Source organism: Protopterus annectens, chromosome 2.part2 (genome assembly GCF_019279795.1).
Source record: "Protopterus annectens isolate FY-2018-M chromosome 2.part2, PAN1.0, whole genome shotgun sequence".
Taxonomy (NCBI): domain Eukaryota; kingdom Metazoa; phylum Chordata; order Ceratodontiformes; family Protopteridae; genus Protopterus; species Protopterus annectens.
The window spans coordinates 101,988,794-102,004,109 of NC_056730.1; the positions used below are offsets into that span (position 1 = coordinate 101,988,794).

Sequence of the window (15,316 nt, forward strand, 5' to 3'; positions counted from 1 at the left end):
ATGTGAATAAGGAATGTGTATGGAAATGTAACAAAGGCCAAAGAAGGCATACTTTAATGTTACTATATAAATCAAAAGTACGAGGATGTATACGTACATGAACAGTACAGTGACAGTCTATGCATTCGATAAAGTATGACTTCCCATTTATACCAGACACATTTATATGACACAAAATGACACCATCACTGCCAGTACATGCCACACACAAAGCCAGTATGTCAGAGTGACAGTACAAGTGTCATCCAAAGCACAGGGGCAAGGACATGCCCTGCTGTTGAACAGACATGACATAGCAACCCACAAATCATACCAATGCCACTGTCTTACTTGTGGAGTATGGGCAAAATGTTGTTTGCGAGTTGCTGTCAATCATACTCATGTATACAGTGGAACTCTTGCAACAGTAGTTGCACGTTAACTGCAAAATGCATAACTGTGATATACAAGGTTACAGTGCATTGGGCATAAACAACAATATACTATACTGTATGAAACACACTTGTAATCAGTGCCACACCTGCCCACATGGAGCAATATATGAATCAAGTGCAGAAACACATGAACAGCAGCATTCTGACTGCCTATATAATGTGGTAATGTGTGCCATACACCCATTGCAACATAATGCAAAATGTCACACAACACCTGCAGTGTATGTATGGCTGTGTATCACATAAGCATGGCAGCAAAATGCTAAGCATGCACCAGTGTGCCTATACAGTCCAGTTATACTGCACACATCATGGTGTCAGCATTACACAAGTGGATCACACAGGCAATACTTAAGTCCTGAGGGCCCACCTGATGGGAATGAACACTGCAAGTGATCTCACGGGCTATTTCCTTATATGAGACCCACTTAGCCTGAGCCATATCCTGAAAAATTTCCCCATCATGTCTCTCAAAAGTGATCAGGCATAACTTCCTGGGTCTATTCCCAATAACCCTCCTGTGGTGGTGCTGCTAGGCGGCATTTCCTCCCAGTTGCAGCAGGTATAATAGGACGTGCAGGCACAGCTTCTTCCTCATCATCATGATTGTCTCTGTCATGGTCACCATCAGAGGACTCAGAGAGTACTTTGTCTTGACGTCTGATGGGTAAGCATCCTCTGGTCCCATGGACTGTTAAGGTGAATCACAAGACTAGAAAGAAAGTACATAATACGCATACCTGTAACTGCATACATAACACACCCACTGTGATACAATACACAGGCAAAAAACAGTGACTATGACACCTTATAATAAGGTATACCTACAGTCAAGCATGCCACCATATGCAACATAAGTCATTAATCAAAACCATAACAATAAAAACCACATGTCTATCAGGCCACACATTCCTGTGAAAAGCATGGCTGACATTAAAGACAAACTGATGTGCACAGCAGAAATCTAACAGGCATTAACTACTATGCCATCAACACGTGATGTCTGCATATGAGAATAAAAGTATATCAGCATACATTGTAGGTGTCATTAAAATCAAATTCTCAGATGATATGTCCTAAAAGAATTATGTAAGAGGAATAAAATAAAATATTTGCTGCTAACAGTTGGTACTCATGCACACAACAAATTTCCTATGTCCTATTCTCTACTAATGGATGATTTCGATATAGGCCCATGTCAGGCCACTGCATCCCTCACAAAATGTGAGCAGGTTACTCCAGGCCATACCATGGCATGCATAACACAGTTTAACTGTGGAAATCCTGCCATTACCTGAGCACTTGTTTATCAGTCATCATTATGCAAGGCAAGCATGTGGCAAAAGCAGCACATTTACATATCATGACATTTGAAGAGAAGTATGCCATGACACTATGTCATGCAAAACTGACGTGTCTACAAAGCAAAACAAAACTGTGAAACTGCCAACATAAAACAAGCACTGTGACATGCAGTAGGTAATACCTGATGTATGTCTCTCTCTACACTGACCAGTGGGACTGTCTTAGAGAATACGAGTATCTCTAGGTTTCCTGACTTGTATGTGTGCCTTGCACATTTACATTGGTGTAAGAATGACAACTGTAACCCACGTGTCTTGTGCATGTAACGAGTCATGTGAACAGCCAATAACTAACATATTGGTGTAATGAAGATATAGTGAGATGACAAGGGTCTATATTAGAACATCGAAGTTTCAAAACTTCGAATGTTCTAATATCGAACCCTAGTCAGCGAAAGCTGAAAATATCGAAGCAACAGAAAACCAAATTTTTTCTAGGGAAAGAATTTGGTTGTCCGTTTCTGTTGCTTTGGTATTACCAGCGCTGTGATGGAAAGTTACAGGTCAGGTTCAGGTAAGTGTGCGATTGAGTGCGGGTTAGGTTAGTTAGGGTTAAGGTGCTTAGGTATGTGTGCGATTGTGTGGACGTGAGGGTTAGGGCAGGTTAGGTGAGTTAGGGTTAGGGCGCGGGTTAGGTATATGTGAGATTGTGTGGACGTGAGGGTTAGGGTGGGTTAGGTGAGTTAGGATTAGGGTGCAGGTCAGGTAAGTGTGCAATTGTGTGGACGTGAGGGTTAGGGCGGGGTAGGTGAGTTAGGGTTAGGGCATGGGTGAGGTGAGTGTGCGATAGTGACGGACCTTAGGGTTAGGGTTTGGGTTAAGGTTTGTGGATAGTTAGTGGTGTGTGTATAGTTTAGTGTAGGGTTAGATGTAAGATTTTAGGTGTATGTGTGTGGATTGCCGTTTGTTTGGTGTGCTTGTGTTGTGTGTATGTGTTTTGGAGCAGCAAATTTTTTCCCTAGGAAAAAATTCGCTGTTCTGTATGTTCGATGTTTTCAACTTTCGCTGAATAGGGTTCGATATTAGAACATTTGAAGTTTTGACAATTCTTTGAGAAATATAAAAGCTATTATGCAAATGAGCTGAGCAAGGCAACATGGCTTTTGACTAACCCAACATCATATGAAAACATAATTTATATCCTACAAACAATAATGTCTGTCTATTAATGCATTAATTACCTACATACAATTATTAGCAATCACTATGTAAGACTCTGCAAAATGCAACCATCATAATGCTGTCTGCTGATAATCTAACAGGCAGTTAAAATGAAGAACAAGAATGGTTAGGTGAACCCTAAACAAAGGATACAGGTGGGCTATAACCAAAGCATCCGAGGTGTTGCAGGCAGAAGTGATACCCATGTTGAACTGAAGTGCACGCGAGAATAATGTGAACATTTCAGCAGCATATATCCATTCAATATGTGAAGAGGTAGGCTATAACAACAGTTCAGATACTGACCACCACATCCAAACAAATATGCTAACACCTACAGTACAAACAACAGGCAAAGCACTACTATTAACTTACATGAGAACCATCATAATCAAAAGCACTGTGACAGTTACACAACTATCATATAAGTTGTGACATACAATTCAAAACATTGCCTTCAGCAAACATGGCTTGCTTCTAAATCATATGTAAACACATTTTCTTTATGAAATTCATACTGGTAAATCACAGGGACTGTATGATTATTGCACTTACCTTACAGATACATGATAGATAGTCACGTGCTGGGCATTTATGGAAAAAAAAAACTTGCAAGTACGAATGCATGTCAGCACAGTGGTAACAACACAAACACAATTGTAAACAGACAACTATGAATTCCTGATTATCACATACACAGAAACCTAGTTTAGATGGGAGGGCAAAAAAATTATACATATATTTTATCAAAAATATCCTTGATACCAAGGGATATCCCTGTTCTACACTCAGAATGTACATCTGACTATCTCACTCCCTCCAAATAGAAGTATGAGAAGGGTGGTGAACTGCAGTAAGTAAACAATGACAGACTTGTAAATTACATATAATTTACCAATGTTATTGTACTTCACATTAATTCTGCAGAACTATCCCACTATGTTCACAGCTTTACACATAAAACGTAGCAAAAGAGCTGCTGTCAGTAGAACATTATGGATAATGGAGATATTTGTAGAAATCTGACCACTAAATGCTATAGTTGTAAGCATGTGCAATATACCTGTTAACATCGACAAGCAAGTATCTATGCAAGCATTTTCAAAACTTTTACACAGACACACTGATCAAAATTTAGTGAAAGCTATCCACTACGTGGATTTGAACTGAAACCTACTGTTTTACAGGCTGAGCCAACACATAGCACAATACCTTTCTTCTTAACAAACTACCATTGTGTGTGCGTGTATCTGTATTCCTACAGATAATGGAGGAATACACAACCACCCAACACTTAAACTCTACAGGCCCTCATGCTCCACACAGCTGCCAGATAGCATGAACGTTTTACAATGTAGAACATTTGGTAGACACTCAGACCTGCTTATGTTAAACAAATGGGAATTTAACAATACTGTGCATTTTGTAAAGCAGAATTAACCAAGAGATGTCTGTACGAATTACTATTCACACATACACAAGCAGACTGTGCAATACTTTCAAAGAATTTTGGACAGCAGAGAAATGCACAGTCATCGGCAGCCTAGGCACTATAAGCGTCACTGATAACACTATCATACTGGATGTGTAAAATAATGTACTTATATGCTGGAAAACAAAAATATCTAAAAATGGTTAATAGCATATACATGATAAACAATATTAAACAAATAAAATCCATGGAAATCAAACCCATGATTACAGGGACAACAGTCACCTTACCTTTTTGATTATCCAGATGAGCTAACTGTTAGAACTGCTAGATAATGGGTTTAAAAGGCATATCTCTGACTTCCATAGGAATGTACAGGTATAGTTAGGATTGCGACACTGTAGGCATCCACTAGCTGTCTCAGCATCTCTGTGACCATCTGAAGATCCTCAATGTCCTTCAGATGCAGGTCAACATAGCAATGGCAAACCTCCATTCCAGTCTTGTTGATTCCCATATGACATCACTGCTCCCTCACAAACCAGTTCTAGATGTTGATCATCGCAAAGTTCCATAGTCCGATTATCATATAATACTCCATTCCAGCACTGATGGTCAGCATCTGGGTGGTCTCCTTCTCTGTCTAATTGGGTCCCCGGACACGCAGAAGCTTCCTGGAAGTAGCCATTTCAATGATAATGCTGAGAAGTTCAACAGATCACAATTCAATAAATTGCTGACTGAGGTTCCATTCAGTTTACAGGTAGCAATGGTGTAATCTGTAAATCTATTAAAATTACAATTTAAAAGCAGCATTTATGAGATGGCATCAGATCATTAGAAGACAACGGGTCCCATCTAATGATACCCATTGGGTATTTGTTTGGATCACCTTCCTGTTATGTGGAGTAATTGGTTAATAAGCCAAATTTTAAGAAAAAATTAGATTCCAAAACGCTGAATTTTAATGAACATGATTAATTATGCAAGGCAAAAATGTGACTTACAGGCTGTGTGCACATAGCTGGCCTGACTCACAGGTAGCTGCAAAGGTAATTTAGCACCTGCTAGCACTGCTGTGGTGGGACAGGTTTCTCATCTTACAGACCAATATTATCACTGCACCTTAGAATGTATGCTTAGACTGATGCATTTAGGGAAACTTGTGTGCAATATAAAAAATGTATGTGACTTACTGGAGGAGTGTAGGATTTACCTGTATGCATACAAGTGTGTACATCAGCATCACTAGCAATCAGTGCTTCCCCATGTGCACGTGTACAGAAAAATGTAAACAGTACCAGTGAATGGTACATAAGGGGGCACTTGCTAAATATTCATATATACTTGCTGGTGACTGAACAGTCTGTGGCAGAGTCACAGAAACCCATGGACTTCAACATTATTCATATGTTGCTATGTAATATGTATTTGTAGTTACGTTACGGAGAGTTATTCACTGAGGCTTATCAAAACATATACTAGAAATATTGTCTCAATAAAACTATATCCATGTTTATGTTTGTTTACCATTTACTGTCTGTGGTATGCTTACATATATGAATACTTTCTGATATATTTTGTAAGTTCTTCAGTTGATAATGTACAAATGTGTCTGCTAATGGGGATACCATTCACTGTTCAAAATTGATTGTGTTGATATGTATATACAGTTCAGGTTAGCAGTATGTTAATGTGAACTGCATGCAGACTGTATGGATCATGTGGCACAATGCTGTTGTGACTGCAATAGGTTCAAATCCCACTGACAACCTCTACAGATATCACAAGTTATGTTGTTGTTCCAAATCATATGTATTCGGACATTGTTTTCATATCACATATGTCACACTGCATGAAAGTTCTGGAGAGGGTGATTGATAAACGGATATGCAGAGTAGTAGAAAGTAAGATGGGAGATGAGCAATTTGGATTCAGCACAACTTACCCAATGATAGCAGTGAGACAGACAGTTGAGAAGAAGCTACAGATGAGGTTAAGAGTCCAACTAGGCATTCCTAGACTTGGAGAAAGCATATGATAAGGTCCCAAGAAAGTTAATTCGGGCAGTCATGGGGTGGTTTGAAGTGCCAGAAACATTGGTAGAATTAGTGCAGGCTATGTACAAGGACCCAATGACTCAAGTACAAAGAGTGCTCGATCTCACAGAGTGGTTCCCAGTGGAAGTGGCTGTGCAACAGGGCTCAACTCTAAGCCCATTGCTGTTCATACTGCATTACATTAGCAAATGGGTCAGATGGGAAAGGTCAACAAAGTTGCTGTATGCAGACAATGCGGCATTACAGGCAGACTCTGAGCAAGAATTTCAGCAAAGGGAAAGGAATGAAAAACTGAAGGCATAATGGAAGGAAATGAGTACAGATAAGACAGTGGTAATGGCAGCAAACTGGGGAAATCAGAAGTAGCTGAGAATTGAGATAGAAGGGAAGATAGTAGAAAATGTTAATAGCTTCAAGTATCTGAGAGGGGTGGTTGAGGAGAAGATAAGTCTGAACGAAGAAGTCAAAGTCAGAATGAGAGGGGTGTAGCCAACTGGCATTGAGTGGCATGCGTAGTGTATGACAGAATGCCAAAGAAGCTGAAAAGTGATGCGACCAGTACTACTATGGTACAGAAACCTGGGAAGTAAAGGCAGGGCAGATGAGGAAGTTAGATGTGATGGAAATGAAGTGCTCAAGACTGGTGGCAGGATGCATACTGTGGGACAGATGAAGAAGTGAGGACATAAAAACAGAAGCCAAAGCAGCTCCAATTTCAGGAAAGAAAGATCAAAGAGAACAGATTATGGTGGTTCAGGCACACCTGCAGAAAAGCAGAAGACAATCTGGTGAAGAATATTTGGGACGGACAGGAAAAAGGCAAGAGGAAACAAGGCGTCTAGCAAAGAAGTGGATAGATTGCGTGAGAAGATCTGCGACAGTTGGGCATGAGTGTTGAAGAGGCCAGCAGTGTAGCACTGAATCGAGAGAGATGGCGACAGATAACACGAGCCTCTGACCCCATGTAGAAAATGGGAAAAAGGGGGGTGAATGATATGTTACAGTACTATACAGGACATGAACTATGTCACAGAATTTGGCAGTATACAGAAATGCAGGCAGTGAAAACTGGCATAAGCTGTCAACATAATCATCTGCATATGGGGGTCCCCATATTAATCAAATCATGTGTATACAACTGTCTTTCAGATGGCAAATAGACCTAGGGGTAACAATTTTTCACCACAGGAAAACAAAATTATAACAGATGCTCAGTGCAAACATGGACAGACTCCTTGGATGGGCAGGAAATATAGTGTGGAGGAATAAAGTGTGGACCGACCTCACCAACATGACTAACACTGTTGGACATCACATTAGATCCCAGGAGGACTGTCGCTAATGATCCTCTGACAAGATCCTTGGTACAGCCAGCAATGTGCGCAGGTAAAAGAGGCCAAGGGATGCCACCAATGGTGGCCCACCATTGACACCTCCAGATGAGATCACACGAGTTTCTAGCATCACTAACATACCTGGGGGTGGGATAGAAACATGTGTTACAGGCCACACATGTAAGTGTTACTTTGAAAAACACTGTTGCATATAGAGTACCTCAGTACAGATTGTTGTTGTATGCATACTCGTATATTGTTATTTTTTTGTTTCAGCAGCAGAATTCCATTGTGCACATGGGTCCACACAGAGTGACAAGTGTAATGACATGTTGCCATACAACGTCAGTACATACATGACAGTACAACCAACATGTGTAATGTTGTCTCTATACTTGTACAAGTTCATCCGCTTCTACACAACAGCAGGGCACAACAGGTGAGTGTGTCCATATACTGTTACTGTGACCTTTACCTTTTATTGGCTCTGCCTCCTGTCATGCCAGTGGTGTACAGTCTCATAATGATATTTTTCTGACACTGTTACCTACCGGTATCGTCTGGGGACACCAGTCGTGCAGGTGGGCCGATGGAGAGACCAGGTATGGTTCCTCACCATGATCATAAGATGCAGCACCGGGCAGCATTAGTGCGTTGTATGAAATTAATGTACCTGTTTTTGGGTCTATACTACATCGCTGAAATCGTATTCTGGGGAACACCTACTCACTGACACCTAATCAGCAAAAATCGCATCAGCAATTCGCTGAATTTAGTAAGGGCAAGGATGTAGCTGGCCAACAACAGAATTTTGCCCTTTTCTCCACTGTAGTGTGATCTCTGAGTTGGTATACATAGTTGAGGCTGTGGGGGGGGCAAAGCCCCCCCACATTGAGTGGGTTGGATTGACGCAGATGTTGCTCCATTGTTCTTCGGGCAAGTATTCCTTGCCCTTAGTAAATTCAGCGAATCGCTGACACGATTTTCGCTGATTACGTGCTGATGAATGGGTGTTCGCCAGAATGTGATTTCGGCGACATAATACAGACAGTACAGTTTTGTACCTACCATAAATGTAGATGTTCGAGTGCTCATACAGCTGCAGTCATTACAGATGGGTTATCCTGCCGTCAGGCGGGTCCTCGGTCGGCCGAATTCCAAAGTCTAGGTCCGGCATCAGTTGTCGTCGCTTCTTCCCCGACGTTAGTGCGGCAGGGGTATAAAAGAGGCAGCCGACGCCATTTTCTTCAGTTTTTCTTGCCCCAGATGTCAGGTGCCCCCAGAAGGAAGGCAAAACATAATATTATGCAAACATGCAATGTAGATAAATCAAAAACAGTAGTTGCAAGCAAATACACCATAAAATAATACCCCAAATAGGTTGTATGACAAAGGTGTTTGTCATAAGGCCTGTCCTAAGAGGGGATGGAGGGAGGGTAACCTGGACTGCAGCTGTATGAGCACTCGAACATCTACATTTATGGTAGGTACAAAACTGTACTATGTTCATCATGCATACAGCTGCAGTCATGACAGATGGGTACAATCCCAAAGCTAAGTAAGGGTGGTAGGCACTAAGTGGAACTAGGAGGGGCGAGGATGCCCTGCAGGACTGCTGTGGCAAAGCCCGCTCTAGATTTTGAGTATAGTGGAAGGTGATAGTGCTTGGAGAAAGTGTGCACTGAACTCCAAGTAGCTGCTTCCAAAATGTCCTTGGTAGGGACTCCCCTGAGGAAAGCTGCAGAGGTAGCTGTAGCCCTGGTGGAGTGAGATCTGATGTATACAGGCACAGAGTTTCCATGAAATGAATAACAAAAGCGTATGCAGTGGGCTATCCATTTTGAAATTGTCTGTTTGGGATTAGCCTTTCCTTGAGCACCTGTAGCATAGGACACAAAGAGCTGCTCAGATTTCCTGAATGGCTTTGTTCTGTCCAAGTAATAACGAAGTTGTCTGTGAATGTCCAAGGAATGTAGTAGTCTCTCCCCTTTGTTCTGTGGATTTGGATAAAAGGTAGTAAATGAATAGTCTGATTCAAAGCTACACTGGATACTACCTTTGGCATGAAGGTAGGGTTGGTTCGTAAGGAAACTCTGTCCTGATGGAAAATGATGAATGGTTGCACAGCCATGAGGGCCTGTAGTTCTGAAACCCTGCGTGCTGAGGTAATAGCCAGAAGGAAGGCTGTTTTCCATGACAAGTATTGTAGCTCTGTTGAAGAAGCTGGCTCAAAGGGAGGCAGGGTCAGCTTTTCCAATACGAAGTTGAGGTCCCAAGCTGGGACTGGTGGTTTCCATGGGGGTTTTATATTTTTTGCCCCTCTGAGGAACTGCCTTAATAGAGGATGTGAGAATAAAGGAGGATCTGTATTGTATTGTGCAGAAATGGCTGAAGCGTGGATCTTGATGGAGGAGAAGGAAAGGCCACTTATTAACATCTCAGCTAGGTACTGTAAAATTTGAGGTATATTTATTACCCAAGGATTCTGGCCCTTTTCTTGATTCCAGGAACAAAATCGTTTCCATTTGGCGGAGTAGGCTTTTCTAGTAGAGGGTCTTCTGGCCTCCAAGATGACATCCTGCACCTCCTTGGAGAGGAGAGTCTGTTGGGAAATTAAGGTATTCTCCATGCAGCTAGATTTACGGTTTTGAGCTGGCTGTGAAGGGTTTTGTAGTTGTGCTGGGACAACAGAAGAGGGACTAGAGGTAGGATCCATGGTGGGGAGTGTGTCGGGCTCTTTAGGAGAGGATACCAGTGTTGTCGTGGCCAGTCTGGAGCAATGAGAATCATTTGTGGCCTCTCTGCTCTGGCTTTTAATAGAACTTTGGTCAGTAGAGGAAGAGGCGGGAAGGCATAGACTGTCAATATTGTCCAACTGAAAGAGAGTGCGTCCACTTTCCAGGCCTGTGGATGAAAGGTCCTTGAACAAAATTTTTCCAACTGGTAATTTCTGTGGGTAGCAAATAGATCTATGTCTGGCTGTCCCCATGCCTGAGTTATCTTTGAGAAAACTTGAGGATGCAACTTCCATTCATGTGGGTCTGACATATCTCTGCTTAAGTTGTCCGCCAGTGTGTTGTCCTTCCCTGGCAGGAATTGTGCCTGTAGTGGAATTTGCAATTCCAGTGCTGTGTTCCATAGGGTCATGGCTTGCCTGCACAGGGGGTATGAATGAGTTCCCCCCCCCTGTTTGTTTATGTACCACATGACTGTGGTGTTGTCTGTCCTTATCAATAGCTGGCCTGGATGCAGTAGGTCTTTGAAGGTCATAAGAGCATTTTGAATGGCTAGCATCTCCTTTTGGTTGATGTGTAGGTGCTTCTCTTTTTGGGATCATTTTCCCTGAATGCACTGATCTGCCATGTGTGCTCCCCAGGCGTAGTCTGAGGCGTCCGTTGTGATAATTTGAGTTGCTTGAGGTACACAGAAAGGGAGACCTGTGTTTCTTTGGCATGCTTGAGCCCACCACAAAAATTCCTTTTGAAGGCATGGAATGAGTGGTATAATTGTTTCCAAGCTGTGGCTGTGTTGAGACCATAAGTTTTTTAGGTACCATTGTAGTTTCCTCATATGCAGCTTTGCACATGGTATCAGTAGGATGCAAGATGCCATGAAGCCCAGAGCCTGCAGGACTTTCCTTGCAGTTAGTCTGGTGAAAGTTGCCATTTTGTTGAAGTATTGAGACAGTTGCCCTTGTTCGTCTGGCGTGAGGTAGGCCATCTGGGTGGTTGTATTTATGCTGGCACCCAGGAAAATTATCTGTTGAGAGGGTATTAGTTTTGATTTCTTTTTGTTCACTGTGTATCCCAGGTAGTTTAACAGTTTTATTACAAACGCCAGATGCTGCAATAGAATGTCCTTGCTATCCGCTTGGATCAGGCAGTCGTCCAGATATGGGTAGATTTGTATTCCTTGTTGTCTGCAGAAGGCAATTACTGATGCCAGGCATTTCGTAAACACTCTGGGCGCAGTAGATAAGCCAAAGCACAATGCAAAGAATTGGTAATGGGTTGAACCTGCAAGAAATCTGAGGTATCTTCTGCAATCTTGTCTGATAGGGACATGCAGGTATGCCTCCTTGAGGTCCAATGTTTCCAGCCAAGACTCCTTGCCCAACATGGGAAGAAGCTGCTGTAATGTGAGCATCTTGAATTTTGGCACCTGTAGATATGTGTTTAGGATGGATAGGTCTAAGATGGGTCTCCAGTTTTTGTCTTTCCTTGGTACCAGGAATAGTCTGGAATAAAAACCTTGGCCTTGTTCTTTTGCAGGTACCTCTTGAATCGCTTTCATATCCATGAGAGCGGAAATTTGTCTTTGTGCCTCTGCCCTTTGATTTTGTGGCAGGTTTGGCAAGCCTCTCATTTTTGGAAGGGTGTGAAAGTGGAACCTGTAGCCTCTGTCTATAATGTCCAGAATCCATTTGTCTTTTGTAACAATGTGCCAGTTTTTTGAAAATAATGCCAGTTTTCTGCCCAAAGGTGCTGCCATTAAAGCTTTGTTTGGCAGGCATAGGGGGAAGTCATTGTGTCTGTTTTCTAAATGACTGTGATCTATCTTCTCCACCTCTTGGGGTTGGTGCTTGCCACTGTCTAGCTCTGTAAGATCCTTGAGGTTGTCCTCTACCCCTTGGGCGTCTGTATCTGCCCCTTTGAGGTCTGTCCGTGACTGGAAACGACCAATTTCTGCTGAAGCGTGGAGGTTGTACTTGCAAGAAATCTTTCACTGTTTGCATAGATTTCGCTTTTTCCTCCATTTTCTTTAGTACCTCCTCAGCTTTAACACCAAACAATACATCTTTTGAAGTGGTGCATCTAATAACTTTGCTTTGACATGATCTGGTAAGGTTTGCTCTTTGAGCCAAGCATGTCTACGTATAACAGACCCCGTGACAGCAGCTCTACATGAGGCCTCTAAAGCATCAAAACCACACTGCAAGGTATGTTTACCCACTTGCTCTGCTCCATGCAACAAATCCTGCAACTCTTTCAAATCTGGTTGTTCTGTTTGTGTCATTTTGCTTTTCAGCTGAGATAACAAAAACTGTTGGTACCTTAACATATGAAATTGACAGTTTAATGCCCTCATGGTTAAAGTGGCAGATGTATACACCTTTTCCCCCCACCTTTCTAATGCTCTGGAATCACTCTCTGAAGTTAAAGGGTTTTTAGCAGTAGAGGCCTTTATTCCCTTGGGACCCTGTGAAATTGTTTCTGGGTCAGCAGTATGGCTTTTATAAAGGAACTGGTGAGAATCAGGAACCCGGTAATACCTGTCTGGTTTAACAGAGGCTGGAGGTAAAGAATCTGGATTAAGGCTGGCTTCTGCGTACACATCATCCAAAATATCTAAAACAGGAGGGATAGCCAGGGGCCTATGCTGGGGGAGCAGTAGAAATTCCCTGAGCCTTTTCTTGGAATCTGAGTAATCTTGGGCTTCCCAGTGGAAGTGTTCCCTCAATGTATGCAGGGTTTCCCCAAAAGAGTAGTCCTCAGTGGGGGAGACTGAGGGAATAGACTCCTCAGCATCAGAGTCTTCGAAAGGGGAATAGGCATAATCCTGGTTCTCAGAATGGTCTGAGGTAATAAAAGCCTGGTCTGAGGAAAGGTAGTCTTCCTCCAGTCTGGGTCTTTTGTCAGAGGGGGGTTGAGAACCTTTGATGAGAGTTATCAAATCCTCAGCCATTTTAAGCATCTGCTTTTTAGGCATGGGGCCTTGAGAGGAGGTCTGAGGACCCTGTTTTTAGTTTTCATGGCAGCTTTAGATTTAGTGAAGGATTTAATAGAGAAGGTGGAAGGCCTGAAGACGCCTTCAGAAATGGCAGGCCTGACTGAATTTTCAGTTTCCCCGCCAAGAGTGGCGTGGGTATCTGCAGTGGGAATGGAGACCGAGGAGCCTGCGACCTCGGGTACTAAAGTCACCGGTAAAATAGTTTCATCGGTAGTCAGGGGCTGCGTAGGCACCTCGCTGAGAACCGGAGAACCGGTAGTCGGCCTAAGTGTGGTCTCAGTACTCGGTGCAGACCTCGGATGTCGGTCCTTGTCTTTGCGTCTTTTGCTTAAAACTGGTGTCGGTGTATCCGACGACATGATATAATTAAATTTTTTGCCAAAATAATGAAGGGCGAACTCTGCCCGGCACTTAATAGTGCGCTTGTTGAACCTAGCACAAAAACGGCAGGCCGAGACGTCGTGGTCTGGCCCTAAGCAAGGTATACAGAAAGAGAGAAATCCTTATGCGGTATTTGCTTCCCACAAGAAATGCAGTTATTAACTTTGTCTGACATCGGTCCGAGGCAAGAAAAGTTTCCCCAATGGGGTGCTTAGCTTTAAAGAAGACTTTGGCTGAAATACTTTCGTAAATCTCAGGAGCTGGCAGACCAGCACTTGCGAACTGCTTCTGCTTCTGGCACCACGCGCAAGAAAGACTGAAGAAAATGGCGTCGGCTGCCTCTTTTATACCCCTGCCGCACTGACGTCAGGGAAGAAGCGACGACAACCGATGCTGGACCTAGACTTTGGAATTCGGCCGACCGAGGATCCGCCTGATGGCAGGATAATAAATATGTAATGACTGCAGCTGTATGCACTATGAACATCCTGTTTTACTGCACAGGGGCATCTGGCAAATATGTGGACCATACATCATGTGAGTATCACTATATGCTGTTACTGTGTTGTATAAGTCATCATACGCCTATGCCAGTGCTGGCATACATTATTTTGTTTACTCTGTCTGCATTTTTCCCACTGCAGGATCCTCATTACGACAAACTTACCACATCAGGAGTGTGTAACTGGTATGCTATATTACCTCTGTTTCAGACAAGTCATTACTGTTACTCCTGTTGCTGTCTTCCATTAATACTGTGTATTTCTACCCCTGCTTAGAATACCCACCATCAACATCTCAATTACAGCCAACTGATATATGTGTATATATTACCTACTGCGTGTTTTACATGAGTTGGAATGGTACATGCTGCAAGTATGTGATTAGTAGTGCTGTGTTTATGCTTTTGTTTCTCTACAACAGTTGTATTTCAGCCCTCACCTCCAGTGCCAGATTCCCACAAGCATAGCAGACATGGGTATGTAGCTGGTGCACATGGGCATGTGCCAGAGGGTTTTCACCTACTCCTACAGGTAAAGGAACATTCCCAGCAATATCATGGATTTAACATTTGCGCACTTGCCCACACCACAGATTGTATCGCACACCACTTGGGTGTGCTGCATGAAGGACAGGAGCGCAGACACAGTGAGGTCTTGTCGGCACTGGCTGCATAGAATCAAAGCATGTTATCTCAGGCATGATCCATGGAATCCATGGCTATAGCTGTACTACAGCAGTGCCATAGTTCGAGTAGGGTTCTGCATGCCATGACTGCACTTAGCCAAGTGCCACACGGGACAGGCAGGCCTTCTCTCAGAAGACCAACCCTTGCACATTAAGCATCAATGTCTATGCTGCAATGTGCACACACACCTGCTACTGGCCAATCTGGTGTGAGCTCAACAGTACCGAAAAG

At 42.9% G+C, this 15,316-nt stretch overlaps 1 protein-coding gene across 5 annotated transcripts in view; it reads right to left on the reverse strand.

Annotated features, from left to right (window-relative positions):
- Window positions 1-15,316, reverse strand: part of IL6ST (interleukin 6 cytokine family signal transducer) — a 2,713,809-nt gene that overhangs the window by 2,665,817 nt on the left and 32,676 nt on the right. For 2 of the 5 annotated variants that reach the window (XM_044063781.1, XM_044063782.1), the window contains exon 2: window positions 4,682-5,092. The exons of the other annotated variants lie outside the window; for them this stretch is intronic. The gene's annotated coding sequence lies outside the window, so the exon portion shown is untranslated. The remainder of the gene's footprint in view (window positions 1-4,681; window positions 5,093-15,316) is intronic. 5 annotated transcript variants of the gene reach the window in all.